Source organism: Melopsittacus undulatus, chromosome 1 (assembly GCF_012275295.1).
Source record: "Melopsittacus undulatus isolate bMelUnd1 chromosome 1, bMelUnd1.mat.Z, whole genome shotgun sequence".
NCBI classification, from domain to species: domain Eukaryota; kingdom Metazoa; phylum Chordata; class Aves; order Psittaciformes; family Psittaculidae; genus Melopsittacus; species Melopsittacus undulatus.
Genome location: NC_047527.1, coordinates 7,522,872 through 7,537,237, shown reverse-complemented (window position 1 = coordinate 7,537,237; position 14,366 = coordinate 7,522,872).

Sequence of the window (14,366 nt, the reverse complement as noted above, 5' to 3'; positions counted from 1 at the left end):
ACACTAGCATTCATAATAAACGGAATTGAAATCAAATTCAGGTAAGAGTTTAGGTTCTCTTCAGACTCAGGAAAAGAAAGCTTAATCAGTTTGCATTAAATTCACAATATGAAGCTTCTGATATTCACAGCGGTGGGATGTTCAACATTTGTAGACAAATTCTTAAGATTCTAAATCTCCCTTGTGATTTGAACTGTGCCAGTCTAATGTCAGTAGACAGCATTTCCAAAGCATGGCATATCGGCAGATGACTTATTTCACTCAGTATGTGAACTCCAGTGATTGTTAATCAGGCAAGCAAGCATGCAGCATGATTGGGATGCACAACAAAAGATGCATCAAGGTACTACCCATCAGTGGGAGAATGCACTTCCTAAGCAAACTTCTTCAGAGTGGGATTCAGGTAGGAGCTCAAAAAACCATCTCATTCCTCATTCTCCAGGTGCAAAAAAGACTTCAGATTGTCTGTGTCACTGCACACAGAGAAACCTTCCCACTGTGTGTGGTTAAATAAGATGGGATTTAATTGTAATTCTCTGTCTGATGGCATGAGACCTGACAGCTCTGTACACAGGAAGGCAAATTTATCCCTAACCCTGGCACGTCTTTGAAGTTCTTTTCTGGCCAGAATTTCCTCTAAGACCCAGTGCAAATTCTGCACAGAGAAACAGCCATTCACTTCTTCGCCTTCAGGCATACTACACCTCTTTTTTTTTGGTCTTCTTTGTAAGGGCTCATCCATCAAAACACAGACAATTGTAGACGTGACTCTCGTGACAAGTCTATCTGATCATCACAAAGCAGGAGTGGGAGATGATGACAGCTGTGTATTTCAGAGAGAGGGACAGGAATTCTAGCTGATTTGATTCCTCACTTTTACTGGCCATTGCAAATGGTAGGAAGATTGCAACATCTCCATTCCCAGAACAATATCAATTCTGTAAAGTTTCACATTTCACAGAATTACTTTTGAATCCAGATATCATTTCAAGTCACTATACATAGGATATTAATGCTGGGATTAAACTACATATGACATCAGACAAATTAATTTTCTCCCCATCCATCTCTTGTATCTTGTCTGTAGTATGAATGGAAATTAATTTCCTATGGAGGGGAAAGGCTGTGAGAAATATTGAAGTAATTAATTACTGTTGATTTTATTCTTCTTGTCCAAGACATTTTTATTTTCTTAACGCTTAATTGAAGCAGTTTTTAAGTAATGGGGTAGGGAGAAGCTGAAGTCATATTATGAACAATTGTGTTATACTCCCTTCCTTCTTGCACAACAGCTGGAATGTTTGCTCACATTTTAGAAAGGAATTTCACAATGTTCAAACTTCTAGACCATAATATGCAAATCCTTGAGAAATAGGTGTTGATGGTTCTCAAGCACCACTGGTACAGACAACAACTGCACATTAAAATTGTAATAAGTAATGGTTGAAATCTATGGTTAACTTTAAATAGTAGTCAAAAGAGATTAGCTCTTCAAAGTGTCTTCATGCACTTTCTATTGTTACCGTGCATACTGAAATCAGAATGCAAGATTTCAATATATCCTTCACAGAGCTGTCAGCACATCCAAGTAAACTCAACTTGTCTCATTTCCTTTTACAGCTGGTTTCTCCTTTTATCCTGCGACCATCAGAATTACAGTGTAAAACACATGCTTCTATTTGTATATATCTGGACTCTTCATGCTGGAAAGAATAGAAACACCTCAGTTCTTATCCACGCATTGTAAAACACTGTCATCAAGCAGCACCCCACAGCTAGTAGTATTTCAGCCCTTGGTTTAATAGCTGACTGATCCTTCATGCCTAGTGAAGTGGAAATCTGTAGTCAAACTTGTCCGAACGTGGGGATCAGCATAAACTCTTAAGCGTCTCACTTCATAGGACAGCATGTAATTTCCATAAAGGGACTGTATCCTCTACAGAGAGGCTAACAAAACCCTTTCTGTCAGTTCTTTTCTCCCACCAAGAGAAACACCCAGTTTAAAGCAGTTAATTAATAGTTAACTGCAATTTCTACAGCTTTATATTTTGAGCATAATAAACCCTAGACCTGAAGAAACCCCTGTGGGAAGTTTAACAAAACTACACAAGTTAGAAACTCGGAACTAGAGGTACTAACTTCATGTAGGCCCATGTTAATCACTTCTGAGTCCATAGAACTGCCCCAGCACTGGTAGGCTGGTTATGATAATTGCTCAGTGCTGTGAACAACAAGTTTCTGGGCAACTCATATTTTTGAGTTCTTTCCAATCCTTCTCATCCTTGATTTTGCTAGCAGAATTTTCCTAGCATTTCTGTTGCTAGATACAGGTTGTAACGAGATGCAGACTATAGCAAAGTATGCCTGGCAATTAAATTAGTACTTATACCCATAGTCTACACATAGAAAGTTTCATACAAGCAGGGTAAAACCAGATTTTCCAAGTTTCATGCATTTTTGGACACCCTGTACAATATGCTGAAGTTCCCAAACTTTAGAGCTAACACCACTTCTGAGTGATTGACATATGTGAAAACCACGCATGCAATGACAGGCACTAAAAAGGAAAAGTTAGTTTCAAAAAGTCTACTGAGTAAGACCAACTTTAAGATCAGATAGGTATTGTGTGGAAGAGTTAAAATGCAAGTCTAATACATGTGCTCATTGCCATGCTTAACGCAACGGAGAGTGCTATTTCCAGTGCTGGTGTCTCCCTTTCAGACAAGAATTACTGACAGAGACATTCCAATCTGACAGACAACATTTAATTAGACTATGAAACTCTGCTGAAGTCAAAGACAGACTGGGTGTTTATGCTGATAACAAAAATATACTGAGTTAATTCTGACACCACCAGCAGCATATTTCAATATTGAAAGGAGCAAAAAGAATACCCAATAAAAAGTTAATGATTCAGATGAAACATCTCAGGTTGGTTTATATGCTATGTTTTTTCCTTATCTAAATAATCTATAGGAATTGAAACTGTTCATATAAACATTTAATATTTTATCCACACTTTATGCAACTCCCGTGTTCGGTTTCTGCCTATGTAGTTTCAAACCCCACGTTCCCCATTTGAATTTTGGAGTTAGATTTCAAAATGAATTCCAATATAAATTTCAAAGTGTCAGTTAAACACATTAATGTCATCATTTTTGTTTTGAAGAGTTTCAAGATAAACTTTTCTCACCAGCTTCACACACCATCTTCTCAGATCTCTTGCACTGTTGTAAAATTGTCTCTTGTCTTGATCTTGTCCTATGTAGGGCTTGATCTCATTGTCTGAAGATAAGAGATCTACTGCCGAGATATCTAAACATCCCCATGAGACTGACAGGTCTGACACAGGACCTCTGAGAGACCTGGGTGCTTTTGGAGCAGGAGTGGGAAGTCTTTTCAAATGATGCTTGACTACCCTGTTGAGGCAATCAAATTTCACTCTTCTTTGTGTAAGTAGGGCAGAATAAATAACCTCCCACATCCATGGAAGTTTCAATTCTGAGCTCTTAATTTTGGTTAAACCATGAGGGATATAGCTTCTGCCTAGGCACTGCTGGTAAGGCAAGACAGTGAAAGCAAGTCACCAAAAGCAAGTCACCATCATTATTACTTTGTATTGATGGTCTGATTCATTAAAAATGCACAGATTTTGCTGTAGAAGGGTCCTTTGTACCTGTACTGTGATTTAATAGATACGAAGTTGTATAGGAGCTGAACCATTTATACCAGACCATACAAGTGATTTTACTGCTACAAATACATGATTAAGCCATGCTTCTATTCTGATGAACAATAGCTTTTGCAAAATCACTACACAAGTGACTCTGTCAGGATCATGGTTAATCCTAGGAATATTCAATAACAGTAGGCAGGAATTTGCTTTATAATTTGCAAACGTGCCCTTGGGAGTTCTAGCTCTGCTTGCCTCTTTGAATCTTTAAATGAAAGAGCTGAAGAAATAAACCAGGTTCAAAGATATACCTGCCACACAGGAGCTTTCCTGAAATCTGCCCTCACCCTGGCTCCCACCAGAGCTTGTCTGTTGTAGTTTTTTTGTTATTTAAATAAAGAAACATCAGCATATCAAATATATAAATATTGACGACTCCATGTTTGCCAAAGAAGTGCCTGGAAATAGCCTGAATGTTCAGTCCCAAAAAGAAAGTCCCTACTGGGAAAGAGAAAGAGCATCAGCAGCTCTCAGCAGTTCAAGGTGATGTCACCAACACTGCCTAGCTGTTTCTTTGATGCTGCTGTCCCAAACATGTATTCACCCCTTTCTTGTTGACAATTATGTTTTATAGTCAAGGGAATCTTTTGTTTAATTTCCTTATTTAGAACGTATGGAAGAGCTGCCTGTGGCACTGGGCAGGAACTTCTGACATTTCTATAAAAACCTAAGTGCAATCCATAGCTAGATATCGAGGTCAGAAAAGTAGCGCCTGAGAAAGCTGAGTTAGTTACTGCGGTTTACAGAATGAAACCGCTTTTCGTTTAAATCCACAGACTTATGATAGATGCTCGGGAAGGGCTATGGAGATGACATTATGTCAAAATAAAAATAAACTGTCGGTATAAATCCAGGTAGACACTGTCACAATTTCAGCTTGAAACAAAATGACACCAATGCAAATTTTATAAGAAACAATTTTCAAATGTCAAGACAGTGGCAAATTGATGTCAGTTCAGGTCTGCAGGGAGACTGTTATGGTTAATAAAGAAATACCTAAACAAACTCAAAACTATTCCCAAAGTGATAGCTATAAAAAGAGCTTCTAATTTTGTCAGTTGAAGCAGAAGTTAGTTATAGCAACACAAATGTAAATATACCATGAGTATGATGACAACAAAAAGCCCCAAACCCAACAAAGAACTCCAAAAGGAAATACTGATACAAATGCTGTACACACTTGATAAACATTAAATTGCATGTGCAGATAGACACTGACATTTGCACAGCTTAGTTTGCTTCTATATTAATGTGCATAATCTCTGATGTTCGTTCAGTTAACTGATAAGAAATCTGGAAGCTTCTTTATACCATATAAACATTCTGGAGCTTTTTACTCATGCAGAATGCAACAGAATTTAAGGTGAGTTGAATAGATAAAATGAAGAGCAGAAGAGCCTGACTTCCAAAATCTCTTATTATCGGGATTTGCTTAATCTCTTTGTCTTGTATTCTTCATGTCTTGTAGCTCAGTATCCTGGTAAATCTCAGCTTAGCCCCACTGATGACCAAGGAAGCTCAGAAACATGATGGGATAGCTATTGAAATTCCTACGGGGCTTTCTAGGAGTGTTTTGAAGCACTGTTTTTGAGCAGTGGGATGTTGGGGGCAGTTGTGAGAACACTTAATGCCTGGTGTCTCCTGAAGTAATTTACATTCAGGCAAAAGTGGGTGGAAATTCTGCCATGTGAAAGCGACATTTGCAAATGTGTAACTGACTGCACAGCACTTGAAGCAGTCAGCAATCCAGGTCTCTGCTCAGTATTGTGATTGTGCCATGTGCAGCATTAACCTTTATCATGTTCTGCTTTTCTTGCATACAATAACAGCAGATCCTTGTCAGGGGGTGGTTACACAAGATGGTACATGTGCTTCTAGGCACCCAGTCACAGATCAAAAATACATGGCATGTAGCACCGAACTGCTCTATACTCGTTCCCCATTCTAAATAGATTTGAAACACTTTAAGGCATACATCTGCCTCTGAAGACTTTTTTTGGCATGAATCCTGCATTATTTGCCCTGGCTATTTTAAAACAGAAACTATTATGTAATCAGGACCAAAGTGGATTGGGTTTGTACTGCCTGGGGATCTCCAAACCACAGGTTCTTTGTTTACCAACAATGTCAGCTTAGTTGAAATTAAGTATGTTCTGCGACCCACCTTTGGATGTATGTTTAGTTGTACAAACCTAAAGAATAATAACAACCACAAGGCATTAATGATGATTACACCTTTCAAATCATTAATTCCTGAATTTGTGTTTAGAAGCTGACTGAAAATATCACAGGGCCAGATTTCAACACCTTCCATACTGGAGCCTATCTGAAGTGAAACCATTGACGTCAGTGGAATGATTCCAGATTTATAGCTGCCAAGTTATGCACATCTCTGTATGGATCATTTTATGCTGGTTATTTAATGCATTGATTTGCATACCATAAGAAATTTGCATAGAACCAAAATTTGCATAGAACAGCATGGAACCACACCAACATACCTTAAGAGGTGAGGTTGGTAAGACATCTGGAAGTTGGGGCAAAGGTGTTAGTGCTGTATGCAGGTGGGAGATGAGGGTCTGTGGCTGATATGGATGATGATGATTTGAATACCTCAATACATCTGAGAGATACTGTGTCTTTCACTTGCTGTTGTTGTGCCGTTGTAGCAACCTCCTGCATTCCCTATGCAGGGCACCACTAGTGGGAATGGGGAATGTAGTTTGACATTGTAGGGAGAGAGGACTAAGGACATAGGAGGGATGCAGGCCACATATTCTGGTGTCTAAGAGAATATCATCTAGTGGCTAACAGCTGCAGTGCCAAGTTAAATTTGCAGCCAGATAAGAGCAGGCTGGTAAATGCACATGTGAAACATATAATGAAAAAAACATGGACTTACTAAGCCCGCAGATGTACTCTAGGGTAAGTTAGGATTGACATGAATCATTGACATAAAGCTCCCATTAGGAAACCCTGGGATTGTCAACAAAATCCTAGCTACTCCCTACTCACAGCACAAAAATTAGGTACTGATACCTTACAAAAGCTGACCACTCTTTAACTATTACAAATCAAGCCTTCAGGAATTTTACTTGGGAAAGATCACCCAGAAATTCAGTTTCTATCATGCATGTCCTTGGCCTTCCAGGACAAAAGTAACATCTTCCTACTCAGAAATCTCTCTGAGATTAATTTCCAACTGGCAGTTTCCATCCATACACATCTACATGGCATCAACTGGGGTCTTTGAAGGGGAACCTGGGGATAGTGCAACACCCACAGGTTGTCTGACTGCCTGTATGCCTGATGCTTGTTAGTAGCTGTTTTTAACATGGAATTCCTGCTTCTGTGCAGATATAAACTTCCGGCTCCTAGCGGCTTGGCTTCTACAGAGCTTCATCAGATCCATCAGGGTGGATGTCCTTCTCTCTAAATATCCTTCTTCAGTGATTTTGAGGACACTTGTTGAAGATGCAAGAATAAAGGCTGCATCCATACTCATTTCAACCTCAGTTAAGGCAGCTGACCCATGGTGAGGAATGGAAGCATGCTTCAACCTTGACAGATTCAACCCCAGTCACCAAAGTTTAGGTCCTGCTTTCTTTGCTGGCACCCAAGAGAGTTTTCTTTTCCAGACATCCTGATGCTGGGACTTAATCAGAATGCAGAGATGCTGCCTATTTCAAGGGCTTAGTAACAAAATCATTTCCGTTGGGAAAAATGGGGTACCTGCAGGACAACTACCAGAAATATACCTCACTCCAAGGAATTAGCTCAGTGATACTGCAGGATTCCAGCTCACCTTTCCCCGAAACAAACTGTATGTTTTGTGTGAAAGAAAAGGTGGTATATGTCCTTAAATTCCATCTTCTTTGGGATCAAAGGAGTGCTCCTCACTCATATTAGCTAGCAGTAATTAGTTTATTTGTAAAAACTAGTGTCATGGTTTAAGCCCAGCCAGCAACACAGTATCACGCAGCCATTCACTTAGCCTGTTCAGGTCAGAGCTCTCTGCCACTGATACAGTGGCTTGAGCTAAATTCAGTATAGGCTTCATATTTTAATTAGACTTGCTAGCCTTTATTAGCAACACTTAATGCCTTCTCTTTTGGCCAAATATTAGATAATCTGTGTTTGTTTAAAACTAAAGAACCACAACACTACTTTTCTGGCTGAAAGCAGGGTCTTTCAGGGCAAACCCACTCCCATCAACAGTTGAAGGAGGAAATCTGATTGTTCTGAACTGTGTCTTGACTCCTGCAGCAACATGGGGTAATTTATTATCATTATTCATTATGAATAAATGGAAGTTATTTAGCTTTATAAACAAAAGTGGATCTCATCTGCAGCTTTCAGTAGCTGTCATTAGCAAGTTGCTACGATGGTCAGCTCTCTCTGTATCACTGAAATCTAGACCCATTAGTCAGTTTGTTAGTGATAATCATTCCTAAGCAGACAAACAAACATCAGACAAAGCAGAAAACCTACACACTTCTTTTTTTTTGCACCAAAACCTATATTTAATGCTAACTGGGTGGTTTGCTGCAGTTTCTGCTCTTTCTCTATTGTTCTGCTTCTCTCTGTTTGTTCCCATCTACCGTGTGCTGTCACATTTATTAAAGTTCTTTTCTTATGAAAATACTTTCTAATCACAAAATATCTCCTGCTTTAGCAAGTTAAACAAAAGCCACTCATAATACCCCAGGTATTATAATGGCAATGGTTCTCATAAACCTCTCCCTTTTCGTTTTGGTCACAGTTCTGCTCCAGGGCATCCGAAATACCCTGGTAAATAGAGTTCTGTCAATAAACTGAAAATTGCTGACCTTGTCTTGTTCATCAATTTAGGCATCGAAAAATTTCTGCCTCCTGGGATTAGAGGTGCTTTTTCATCTGAAGTGAAAAATGCTAAGCCTGCCATATTTAATGACAGGCCCGGGAGGGTTAATGAAAGAATATAAGTGGCATTTCACCTTGACTTGCAGCTGCCCTATAACATTGCCTAAGGGTCTAGCTAACTGCTAGCTCCATCTGAGAAGTACAAGGAAGGAGTGAAGACCTATAGAGAATTCATACAGGATATTCTCATTTACCCTGGTTGGCCTTTTTTTGTGTGCGAAATTTGTAACTAATGAAGCCTCAGAGATTTTGTCTTCATTGGTTGTAAAGCCTTTGGAAACACTGAGAAACTGAGCAAGACAGAAATGGACAGCAAATGACTAAATGGCCTTCTAGATTATGCCTGGCTTCTACCAGCATTTCAGATTTTGCTTTCTTTATTGAAAGTCCCAGTTTTATAAGCTAAACATTGATGATTAGTCTAGACTGCTAATTAGAAGCTATCCTTTTACACGGAGGCTTGGATTAAAAGCTTTTGTGATTTGGTGGACTCTGTTTAGCGTGAATGTCAATTTGATCCTTTCAGTGTGTTTATGCTAAGTATCAATAAACTCCTGGGATTTGTGGAAGTGCAGTGCTGAACCTCTCAGATGCTAAGCAACAGCTGGGGTGCAGCTTCCGCTTGAAAGGCTTTCTTCTCTCCTTGCTAATGGAGGATCAAAAGTCATCCCTTCAATTAAAAACTAAAGAAAGAATCCCATTCTTTGGCATTTTATGTCCAATTAAGGATTTTAGTGGGGAATGTGCAGCAGTGCTCACTGATTAATTTATCAAACACAAAAATCCCCCTTTCCTCTACTAGTCCAATTAGCCAGGCATTTTATATGGCTGGGAGATTGAAACACTGCTACCACACAGAAACCAGAGGCTCTTTGCATTTGAAATTGCATGGTAAAGAGACTGGAAAATTTCTCATCTAATATCGAGCATATTTAGGGCCTGATCCTGTGAATTATTGAAAATCCCTGCTAAAAAATGTATGATCTACTGAAGGTCCATTCTGGTATGATATTCAATACCCTGAACACACAGGAGCATCAGGGAAAAGCCAAGGGTGTTGAATGCCCTGGAAAATAGAGTGTTTACTGTATAAAATGCCCAAAGGGAAACATATTTGCTGCTTAGATCTCAAGCACTGCAGAGTATAATTCACATGTAAGCTGCTTCCTTCTTACCTTGTGCTGAGATCTTTCCACATTTCACAAGCTGGGATTGATCTCTCCATCCACAAGCAGCTTGTCAGAAGCAATGGGGAAATATATTATCAATCATTTGTCATTGCCCTCTAACACAAGGATCATGATTTGTAGCATTGTTTGTCAGCTCAAGTCACTTTGACTATATCCTCTTCATTTTCAAGAAGAAGAAAATGGATGACTCGGGGAATTACAGACCAGTCAGTCTCACCTCTGTGCCTGGCAATATCTTGGAGCAGATTCTCTTGGAAGGCATGCTAGGGCACATGAAAAGCAACAAGGTGCTTGGTGACAGCCAGCATGGCTTCACTAGGGGGAAATCCTGCCTGACCAATTTGGTGGCCTTCTATGACGGGGCTACAGAAATGATGGACAGGGGTGGAGCAGTTGATGTCATCTACCTGGACTTGTGCAACGCATTCAGCACTGTCCCACATGACATCCTTGTCTCTAAATTGGAGTGTCATCAATTTGATAGGTGGATCACTCGGTGGATAAAGAACTGGCTGGATGGCCACACGCAAAGAGTTGTGGTCAATGGCTCAGTGTCCGGCTGGAGACCAGTAATGAGTGGTGTCCCTCAGGGATTGGTGTTGGGACTGGTTTTGTTCAACATCTTTGTCGGTGACATGGACAGTGGGATTGAGTGTGCCCTCAGCAAGTTTGCCAATGACACCAAGCTGTGTGGTTCGGTTGATACGCTAGAGGGAAGGAATGCCATCCAGAGGGACCTTGACACACTTGTGAGGTGGGCTGATGCCAACCTCATGAAGTTTAACCATGACAAGTGCAAGGTCCTACACCTGGGTGGGAGCAATCCCAGGCACAGCTACAGGTTGGGCAAAAAGGAAATTCGTGGTAGTCCTGCGGAGAAGGACTTGGGGGTGATAGTCAATGAGAAAATGAACATGAGCCAGCTGCAGTGTGTGCTTACAGCCCAGAAAGCCAACTGTATCCTGGCCTGCATCAAAAGGAGCGTGACCAGCAGGTCAAAGGGGGTGATCCTGCCCCTCTACTCTGCTCTCAGGAGACCTCACTTGCAGTATTGTGTTCAGTTCTGGTGTCCTCAACATATAAAGGACAGGGAACTGTTGGAACAAGTGCAGAGGAGGCCACGAGGATGATCAGGGACAGGAGCACCTCCCATATGAAGACAGGCTGAGAAAGTTGGGGCTGTTCAGCCTGGAGAAGGCTGCATGGAGACCACATAGCAGCCTTCCAGTATCTGAAGGGATGCTGGAGAGGGATTCTTCATTAGGGACTGTAGTGATAGGACAAGGGGTAACGGGTTGAAACTTAAACAGCAGAGGTTTAGATTGGATACAAGGGGGAAGTTCTTTACTGTAAGGGTGGTGAGGCACTGGAATGGGTTGCCCAGGGAGGTAGTGAATGCTCCATCCCTGGCAGTGTTCAAGGCTGGGTTGGACAGAGCCTTTTGTAACATGGCTTAGCGTGAGGTGTCCCTGCCCATGGCAAGGGGTTCAGAATGTTATTATCTTAAAGTCCTTTCCAACCCTAACTATTCTATGATTCTATGATAAATGATTCTATGATACATCAACGAGGGTTATTATTGTCTCACTTTTCCTTTGCTGAGAACAGGCATGTTAGCCACAGCATGCATACCCTTATCCCTGTTACATTATTGGCTCCCAAATATACACTAAGAAACATAAACGCCTTTCATATGCTCTTTATTTGCTTATGCTCCCTCTCAGGATGGTGTTTGATGGAATGCTTTGTTTTGTGGTATGTTCTTGTTTTGTTTTACTTTTCCATTTAGTTCTGATAGTTGATGATTTTGTTGCTGTTGCTGGGTTATTTGTTTTGATGAAATATGTTTTTGCACTTCTGTTATTGAAGTTAAGATTAAGGGAACATGCTCAATCTTTAAAATAGATTTGGACAGCTGTGGCTCATGGTGATGCTCAATAGATATGGGTTTGACTAAAGAGGCAGTGGTAAGCTGCCCAGCTCTGATCAGTCCATCTTGGAGATGCTATGGCCACACAGAGATGGATGGATGGATGAGGTCATATCCAAACACTGTGGAGTGCAAGCATTATCATGATTACATCAACAACACCCTCTTAAAGCAAACTTCCTCATTCTCTCCACTTAGTGTCCTTTGGTTTGCATTGTGCAGAGGTCTGAGAGGGCAAGAGTTTTGTTCCTTCCCCATGAAACTAAATAGGAAGATGTGTGTCCTGGCCCTGAGTGCACTCACAGGACAGGCTGGCCATGACCTGTCTCACCCAGTGCCTCTCACATCCCAGCCCATGGGTGAAGAGACCCTGAGGTTGTCAGTCTATGCTTCATGATTCTGCTCAGCTTTCCCTGCTGTCTGACATGATTTTCCTTCACCAAGCCTGATCATGACCACCTGTGGTACTTAACCTTGGCTAAGAGCATGGGTTTGGGGGCTATATAGCTCTTTCTTTTCTGACTTTCCTTTGTCCTGTATTTTTCATCCCTAAAATAAATGGTTGATAGTGCATATCTGAACTCCAACTAAAACCAGAATAGTAGAGTCAAGCTCTTCTGGTCTAAATGCATCCAAATGTAGGATAAATTAGAGTTCTCCATACCACTGTGGTACTAGGAAAGCAAACCCATATGTAGTATGTAGATATTCAGGTTTTAATTAAGGTGTGCTTTAGCTGTATTTCATCTCTGTCTTCTGGAATTTAAACTTTAAAGTTATGGTGGCCATGGAAAGGAGTATAAGGATAAGTCATATTTCAGCAGCATTTGGGAGACTAAAAGTACCTTTAGTCTGCTCCCCCCCACAGCAACAGGAGTGAATTGTCAATAAAAATATCCTGCCTGGACAGTAAGCAGATGAGAAAAGAGGCTCTGTCACCGCGGGAATGGCAAATCTCTGCATTTTCTATTCTGGTCAGCATCTTTTTCTGTACATCCTGATGTGCAGGTGAGCTGGTTTGGCTAACGCTTTCAGTTGCAGAAATAACTTCAGCCTGAAGAAACCACTGAAGGGTGCTCCTTATTGCCTCTGTACCTATGGCAAATGTCTCATTTTCAATAAAAGTCTTGCCTGAACATGGTAGAAAAGCTTCATTTTAATAGTTCTCACAGATTAATTTCTTTGTATAGTAAGAAAGTGATCTTGAAGGGTAGAAGTAAGCATTACTGCAAAACCTATTCAGCAAGTAAAAAGCCATGCTGTCAAGACACTAATTCATGATGGAGAATACCCTGATGTTTATGAGTCAGATTGGTCTTTTTGCAGTGTGAGGAAATGATAAGCATATTGACATTGTCTCTTTTGAAGTATCCATCCACTCTGCCATGGCCTCCTCTCTTTTGCTTGATTCCTATTGATTATCTCTGCACTAAAGTTCAGCTGACCATTTATATTTCAAGTGAGAAGGAAGCAGAACTAGAGATTTAAAACTGTTTGAGCACCTCTTGCTAGAGTCAATGCTTGAATGTCATCAGCAGTTGTCAAGATTCAGGCAATGAAATTCCTGAGGGTGGTTCATAATGATTCAATTTGCCAGCATTTCAAGCAGAAACTGCAGGTCCGGTCCAGGGGGTATAAGCACAAGCAAAAGAACGTGCCTGCATGTTACCAGTAAAAGGCAAAACCCCCACGTGGTAACACAGAGCTAGCTGCACAGGTTTAACTGATAAATTGGGGTTACAGAGACAGGGGCTACTTAAGCATCTTATTTTTTTGTCTATTGTGTTACTCCCTCTGCAAAATATACACTTTGGTATATCAGTGCTATGCACATGAGTGTAGGATGCTCTGTGAATCGTGTAAGAGTACACATGCTCTTTCACATGCATATTTATTTATCTGACCTAGGCTCTGTTCTTGTGTGCATTTTTTGCTTGAAGAGGTCTTCAATAATATCTGCAGTCAACTTCTGTAGGTTTTTGTGATCCTATTTTTTTATTCTTTAAAAATACTGGAAGATCTTCACAGATAAGAGAGGAAATCAAATCGCTAGCAGACATTACGGGGTATGGATTATTCACCAGTATTCAATTCTGCCATGTCTCCTGTTGTCTTCTTTGTCTTTCCAGACCATGTACCTGGTATGCTTTGTGCTGTACCTGTGCTAAATCTGAGTTTAGTTTCCCCCTTTTTCATGCAGCACACTAGGTGATAGATTAGTGACCCAAGATGCCCTCGCAGTTGAAACACATGGTGAAGTGCTGTTAAAAGCCCAAAGCAAAAGGGATGACAGGAAAGATGATGCTTTATTTTCTTGTCTCCTTGTGCAAGGTCAGATTTTAGGTGATGCACATAAGAACATCAGGTTGGAAAAAAGACATTCCTGACTTTTTCATAAGTGCTGATGTCTTAGTTTCAACTGCTTATAAACTACTATCTAGGTTTGCTGAGCTTTTTCATTAGACTGTCTAAAGGCAGTTTTAAACCTGTGATCTCAGAAACCTGATGGTTTGATGCACTGCTCCTAAATGGCCACATGATATGTGACTAAGACCTATAGCTTGCAAGTGTAAAGTCACTCTTAAGGATCTATATTTAGCACATAAAGCTG